The following is a 6,712-nucleotide window of genomic DNA, read 5'->3' as shown; positions in this document are numbered from 1 at the left end:
CTGCATGTCTGGTTCATGCAGAGACCAGAAGAGGGTTTCAGACTTCCTGGAACTGAAATTCCTGATGACCATGTACATTCTGGGAACTGCACTCAGGTCTTCTGCAAAGAGCAGCCAGTGCTCCTAAACACTGAGCCTTCTCTTCAGTCCCACAAGCTTACTTTTATACTTTGACAGTCCTTTATATGTTTAATGGGACTCAACCAATTATTCATTTGGCATGGACTATTAAACATTTTATGCAAAGTGTATAATTTGTTGCAATAAACCTAATTACTCTAATTTATCGAACATTCAAGTTTCTGTGCTCACACTAGGTTATCAAGGACTTCAAACTATTTTACATTAAAAAGAATTTATCCTTTGGGCAGGAACTCACCAATCTCTTTCTTCAGAAGGTTAAAAAAAATCCAATAGTTACAAGAAAAAATAAAAAAGGATTGTATTGGGGAAAATGCACCTGTATTTAATTGATATTATAGCCCAAACCTTCTTTCTTTCCTCCTTCCCTCTGTGCTTTCTTCTTTTATCCTCCGTCCCTTCCTCCAATCTATGTAGCTCAAGCTGTCTTTGAACTCACCATCCTCCTGCCTCAGCCTCCATTCTACTGGGCTTAGAGGCATGTGATACCCTCCTTGTCTGCCTTGGAACTACTTTAGGAGTTACAAATACTAGCAATACTGTTGATGCACACATTCACACACACACATGGGCACACACACACACATGATCACACAGCCTTGTACACTCATCTGAGTATTCTCACAAGTTGAAAGACTTTTCACACAAAGACATGCATGTGGGAAAGATGAATTTCTATCTTTCTCAAAAATTTAGATGAGTCGTGTTTGATTGAATTGTTCATATATTTCTTAATATTTGAAAAAGTATGAAAATGAGAAATGATAAAATCCAAAATTCTTTAAAAATTTCTAGTAACAAAATTGTTTTGTAGCAGGTACTAGAATGAAATTTCTCTTAGCACAGTAACTACATGAAATGAGTATCATCAATCTAATGCCATTGGGGAAAAGTCTATAAATGTTTTGAGTTTAGAAATAGAATCTCAAAATGTTTTTCAGGATGGTGTTAATGTCAGTTCCACTGCCTCTCACTTCTAAGGGCTTGGTTTACCGGTGTGTATTTCCTGGCCACAGACTGGAGGATCATATGAAACGGTACAGGGTATTAAATGACTTGTAAAAAGTGAAATAGTGATGCTGCAGCAGAGAAACCCCCTTATGTGAGGGTTTATTGTAAGTGCTGTTATTGTTGGTGTCAATGCCAGGCATCCTGATGTGATGTGCACAGGATACACTATCTAAAATATACATCAGAAGCACAATTAAGGACACAACTTACACTAATGTTAAGGCATATGTTTTGAAATAATTTGCCTGAAATGTTCAAAAAACATCAATGTCCTGTCAGGAAAAGACATAAGAAGTTCCAAATTAAATGAAGCTAAAGAGAATTTATGGAAAAATGCAATTCCAGAATGGAACAGTTTCCATAAAGAATGCATTTAGAATGACTGATAAATTTTTTGTTTGTTTTTTGAGACAGGGTTTCTCTGTGTAGCTTTGGAGCCTGTCTGGGCAGTCTCTCTGTAGACCAGGCTGTCTACAGATCCACCTGTCTCTGCTTCCCAAGTGCTGGGATTAAAGGCATGTGCCACCACTGACTGGTTTAGAATGACTGATAAATTTTTTTACATTATTATTCATTTCTTATTTAATGTGTGTGTGTGTGTGTGTGTGTGTGTGCGTATGCATGTATATGGAAGCCAGAGGTTAATATCAGGTCTTATTTTAAAAAGACAGTCTCTCTCTGCTGTGTTGTACTCTATTGTGTAAATATACCACATTTTCCTTATCCATTCTTTGGCAGAGGGGCATTTAGGTTATTTCCAGGTTCTGGCTATGACACACAATGCTGCTATGTACATAGTTAAGCACATGTTCTTGTGGTACGATTGAACATCCTTTGGATATATATACCCCAAAGTGATATTGCTGGGTCATGAGGAAGGTTTGTTCCTAATTTTCTGAGAAATCATCATACTGACATCCAAAGGGGCTGTACCAGCTTGTACTCCCACCAGCAATGCTGGAGTGTTCCTTTCCCCCACAACCTTTTCATCAGAAGTTGTCATCCATGTTTTGATCTTGGTCATTCTCACAGGTGTAAGATGGAATCTCAACAATGAGAGGGACATACATGGATCTAATCTACATGGGAAGTAGTAAAAGACAGGACCTCCTGAATAAATTGGGAGCATGGGGACCATGGGAGAGGGTTGAAGGTGAGAGGAGAGGCAGGACGGAAGCAGAGAAAAATGTAGAGCTCAATAAAATCAATAAAAAAGACAGTTACCCGGAAAGACAGTTATCATATGTACTCACTCATAAGTGGTTTTTAAACATAAAACCAAGAAAACCAGCCTACAAGTCACAATCCCAGAGAACCTAAACAATAATGAGGACCCTAAGAGAGATGTACATGGATCTAATCTACATGGGAAATAGAAAAAGACAAGATCTCCTGAGTAAATTGGGAGCATGGGGACCTTGGTAGAGGGTTGAAGGGGAAGGGAGAGGAGCAAAGAAAAATGTAGAGCTCAATAAAAATCAATAAAAAAGAAATGAAAAAAAAAAGACAGTCTCTCATGGAAATTGGAACTCATCAACTGGGCTAGTCTGATTGACTAGCAAGTTTCAGGGTCCTTTCTGTTTTCATTTTCCCTGTACTGGGGTTAACAGACACACGGAGCTGCTCAAAGCTTTGACATGAGTGCTATGGATCCAAGCTCGGGTCTTTATGCTTGTGGTACAAGCATGTTAGCAGCCAAGTCTGGTTCCACAGTCTCCTGAAAGATATTTGGATTGAATTGTGAGTGTTCTAACTTTACATGACTATGAACACTACTAAATTACATACAACTGTGTATATATCTGTAAACTTGTACAGATAAAATATTATAAGTAAAATGTAGAAATGTGAATTTGAGAAAAAAAACCCGCAGGACTGAGTGGCAGATGACTCCCTGGGTGAGAACACTTGCTGTGTAGCACGAAGATGTGAGTTTGGATCCCAAACACCCACGTAGAAATCCCTGGCATGGAAGGGCACATCTGTAACTCCAACAATGGGTGGAAGACTGCCAAGGCTTGTTGACCAGCAAACTAGTTCCGGGTTCAGTGAGAGACCCTGTCTCAAGGGATAATGGGGAGAGTAGCAGTTGAGGCTACTCCACCGTCCCGTGATCTCCTTAGGCGTGTACACACATATAAACTTAATCATACATATCACTCCTACACATGCAAGCTAAAAATGTAAAGCAAAATAAAAGAGAACAAATATTACTAAAATTTCAACGGTTGTTTTTATTCTTTGGTCTGTAGCTTGTTTTGCTTACAGTTCTTTACTGTGGACAGCATTCTTTTAAATGCTCTTATTTTTGCTGCAGTGACAGGAGCTATTTCATAGGTGCTTTACATAGCCAGTGAAATGTCACATAGGAAGCAACTGAATCCTGAGTCCTTGACAGCTCTTTTCCTCTCTTGCTGCACTCTTTATTGGTCTAAGTCCCGGGTTTCACACAGCATCGGGCTGGTGCCTTTGTGTAGTCTATTCTCACCATGCATTTTTAGCATTGTCTGCGGCAAGGCTGCTTGAGTCATGGGAACCTCTTGTAACCAGTAAACAATGGAAATGAGACAGATCCTTCTTTATATGGGCACACAGTGAGGTCATCCAGTTTCTTTAGCAGCCTTCTTGTGGGGCTGGTGAGGATTAGCTGCTCTGAGTGCCAGGCAGAAAGCATCAGTTCTCCCAGAGGCCAAGTTCAAGAGCTGCCTGAGTCATTCCTTTCACTTTTCCCACAGCCATGTTCATTTTCTCTCTGACAGTTTAAAATGGAAAGCCTTGCATATCATGGCTTCTTTTCCCTTTCAAAATCTCTCAAATACGTTTTGGTTCCTTTATTGAAATCATCCGGAAGAAAAATGTCTCTCCCCCAACATTTTAATTCAGTGATCAGCAATTAGAATTAATATGAGCACAAGCTACACTGTCCTTAGAGTGTATCCCTTTCCCCCTTCTTTCTTCTTTCATTTTGTCGAGACAGGGCCCCGCGTATTCCAGGCTGTCCTCCAATAGAGGATGGCCTTGGACTTCTTAATCATGCCTCTTCTACCACTTGAGTGTAATGATTAGACTGTGCTCAATGTATACAAGACTGGAGATCTAACCTCAGGCTTCCTGTGTGGGAGGTACAGGTAGTGGTCCTTGTACTCAGAAATAAGAACTAGGGGAGCCAGAAATTTTAAACACACAGGGTTATCCCCTCAAAGGGCGGGACGCATAATGCTCATTGCAACATGGTGACCTTTGGATTATCTGTGTGGCTGAGACCACACTGGATCAGCCCTTAGTCCCTCATTGTGAGCTTGGCAATCCATAGAACCCACCTTTATGGAAGACATCACATGTACTTTACAAAGAGTTTCAATATAATCATGCCATTAACTTTATTGAGCACACAGGACTGAGTTGATTGCCACCAGGAATTTTTTTCACCCAATGGTGCTGTGCTTAAATATGCCTATATAAACTACGTGGAGTCAGACTCTCTAAATTTTAACCAACACTGGCTACTTAGTCATGTTGAACTAAACTACTTTCTTGGATCACTGCTCTGTTGGCCTTGGTAGTTGCAGAGACCCCCACATTCACACATGCTTGGTGAGCACTCTACCAGCTAACTTTTGAAGCTTGGAGGAGAAGGAACTATTAAGCTTTCTTTGTTTACGCGGTTGTTGTTTTGCATACTGTTTTATGCAAAATTAATCACATACAGTGTTTTCAACATTCTCAGCAGTTTTAAGACTGATTAAAGCTAGGATATTATAATAGAAGAATGCACCCAGCAGTGCTACAAAGAGTGTTTATGTAACAACAGTGAACTGGGATTCTCATCCTTTCCTGTTGCTTCTTGCTCTTATGAAATCATTATGATCAAAAGAGACATGCTCTTTACAACAGGATTTCTTTCTTTCTTTTTTTTTACACTGCTTTTGAGCACAGAATTTTAAAGCAGACGTAAAGCCTGCCTACTGTGCCTCTTTTACTATCATAGCTACTATATGCATGTTTCCCTTTGGCTGCATTTCTCTTTGAAGCATTCTGAATTTATAATTATATACTGACTTGCAACAACTACATTTAGGGAAGGAAAGGTTCAGACATCTGGTCTTGGTGAAAATGAAGGAGCTCCTTAAGGTGGGTTTAATCACTTGACTCTCCCTCTCATGAAACTGGGAGTAAGAATCTGTGAGGCTGGGCTCTCCTCAGTAATACTGCACTTACATAGTATGTAGCAGTCCTGGCTTCTGTCTACAGAGACAAAAATATTGAACAAAAACCTGTGGCCTTGCTCAAAAGTTTCAGAAATGTTGTGAACTTTGGCATATGAAGTATGATGTTAATTTGCCTGAATGTAGGTGAAAGGGCCTCATAAAACTCTAAATATTTATTCTATATCTAGAATTATGTGATGACAGCAATTAAGTCTTGAAGACAGGATGGCTTCATGCCCAGAAAAAGATGAAGACAGTTTTCTGGGTTTGTATTTTCTCCTGTTTTTACAAAAACATGACAATGTTCTCAACCATTCAGTATCATTTCAAGTTTTTCTGACCTACATGCAAACTCAAAAGAAAATTTAGTGTTGAAAAACTGAATACCTTCAATGACTGGAAAGTAAATTCTTCTATAAGCCAGGTAGCATCTACTTTCATTATTTTAAGGCAATGTAATGATAATAAAAATATTTTTGGTGATAGAACACTGTGGGATTTTTGCAATAAGTTTGAAAGTAATTCAAGGGATAGATTAGCAATTTTACACTATGGCAGTTTTTATTCATTTACTACTTGCACAAATAGTGTTTTTCGGGATCTGTACCTAGAAAAAGGAAATGGATATAAAATCACTTTCCACTTCTGCTTACTCTTCCAATAGGACATATTTATAATATGTATGCTTAGTTGAAAGAAACCCTATCGTACTATCACATCCTTAAGAGACACCACAATAAAACACATCATTAGACCTGACTCTGTCTTCTTTCCTTGGAAACTTCATACTTTTCCTTGCCTAAGAAATAAAGTGTTTTAAGAAACTGGAAAATCTCATCCCTCAGTACTGGACTTCTGAGATCTGCCATGGGTTTTCTTTTCTGTGTCCCTATCAACACTAGTTTGGTGTTCCATGATTACCTAAATGAAGATACAGCATGAACATGACAGTAGGCCCAAGAGGTTAGGGACCAGCGATCTGCTTTTTTTTTTTTAAATGTGAATCAACATCAGTGGTTCTAGCAGAACAGCAGTAAGTCAGGGGCTCTCCGGTGTGTGTGTGTGTGTGTGTGTGTGTGTGTGTGTGTGTGTAAGAGAGAGAGAGAAGAGATACCCACACGTGTGTATGTAGACACAGTGGATGTTAATGTATAGATGAGGGGTTGATATAAATCATCTCACTCCACCTTATGATTTGAGAGAAAGTTTCTTACTCATCCTGCGCCCACTTTTTGGCTAGAATGGCTAGCTGATAAGCCACCTGCAATCTGACTGTCTCTGGCCCCCTGCTCTGGCTTATAGACCCACACTACCATATCTGTTTTTTGTTTGTTTTGCTTTGTTTCTTTTCA

Source organism: Chionomys nivalis, chromosome 2 (assembly GCF_950005125.1).
Source record: "Chionomys nivalis chromosome 2, mChiNiv1.1, whole genome shotgun sequence".
In the NCBI taxonomy this organism is placed as follows: Eukaryota; Metazoa; Chordata; class Mammalia; order Rodentia; family Cricetidae; genus Chionomys; species Chionomys nivalis.
The sequence above is the reverse complement of the archived record's forward strand: the minus strand, read 5'-3'. Positions refer to the sequence as shown.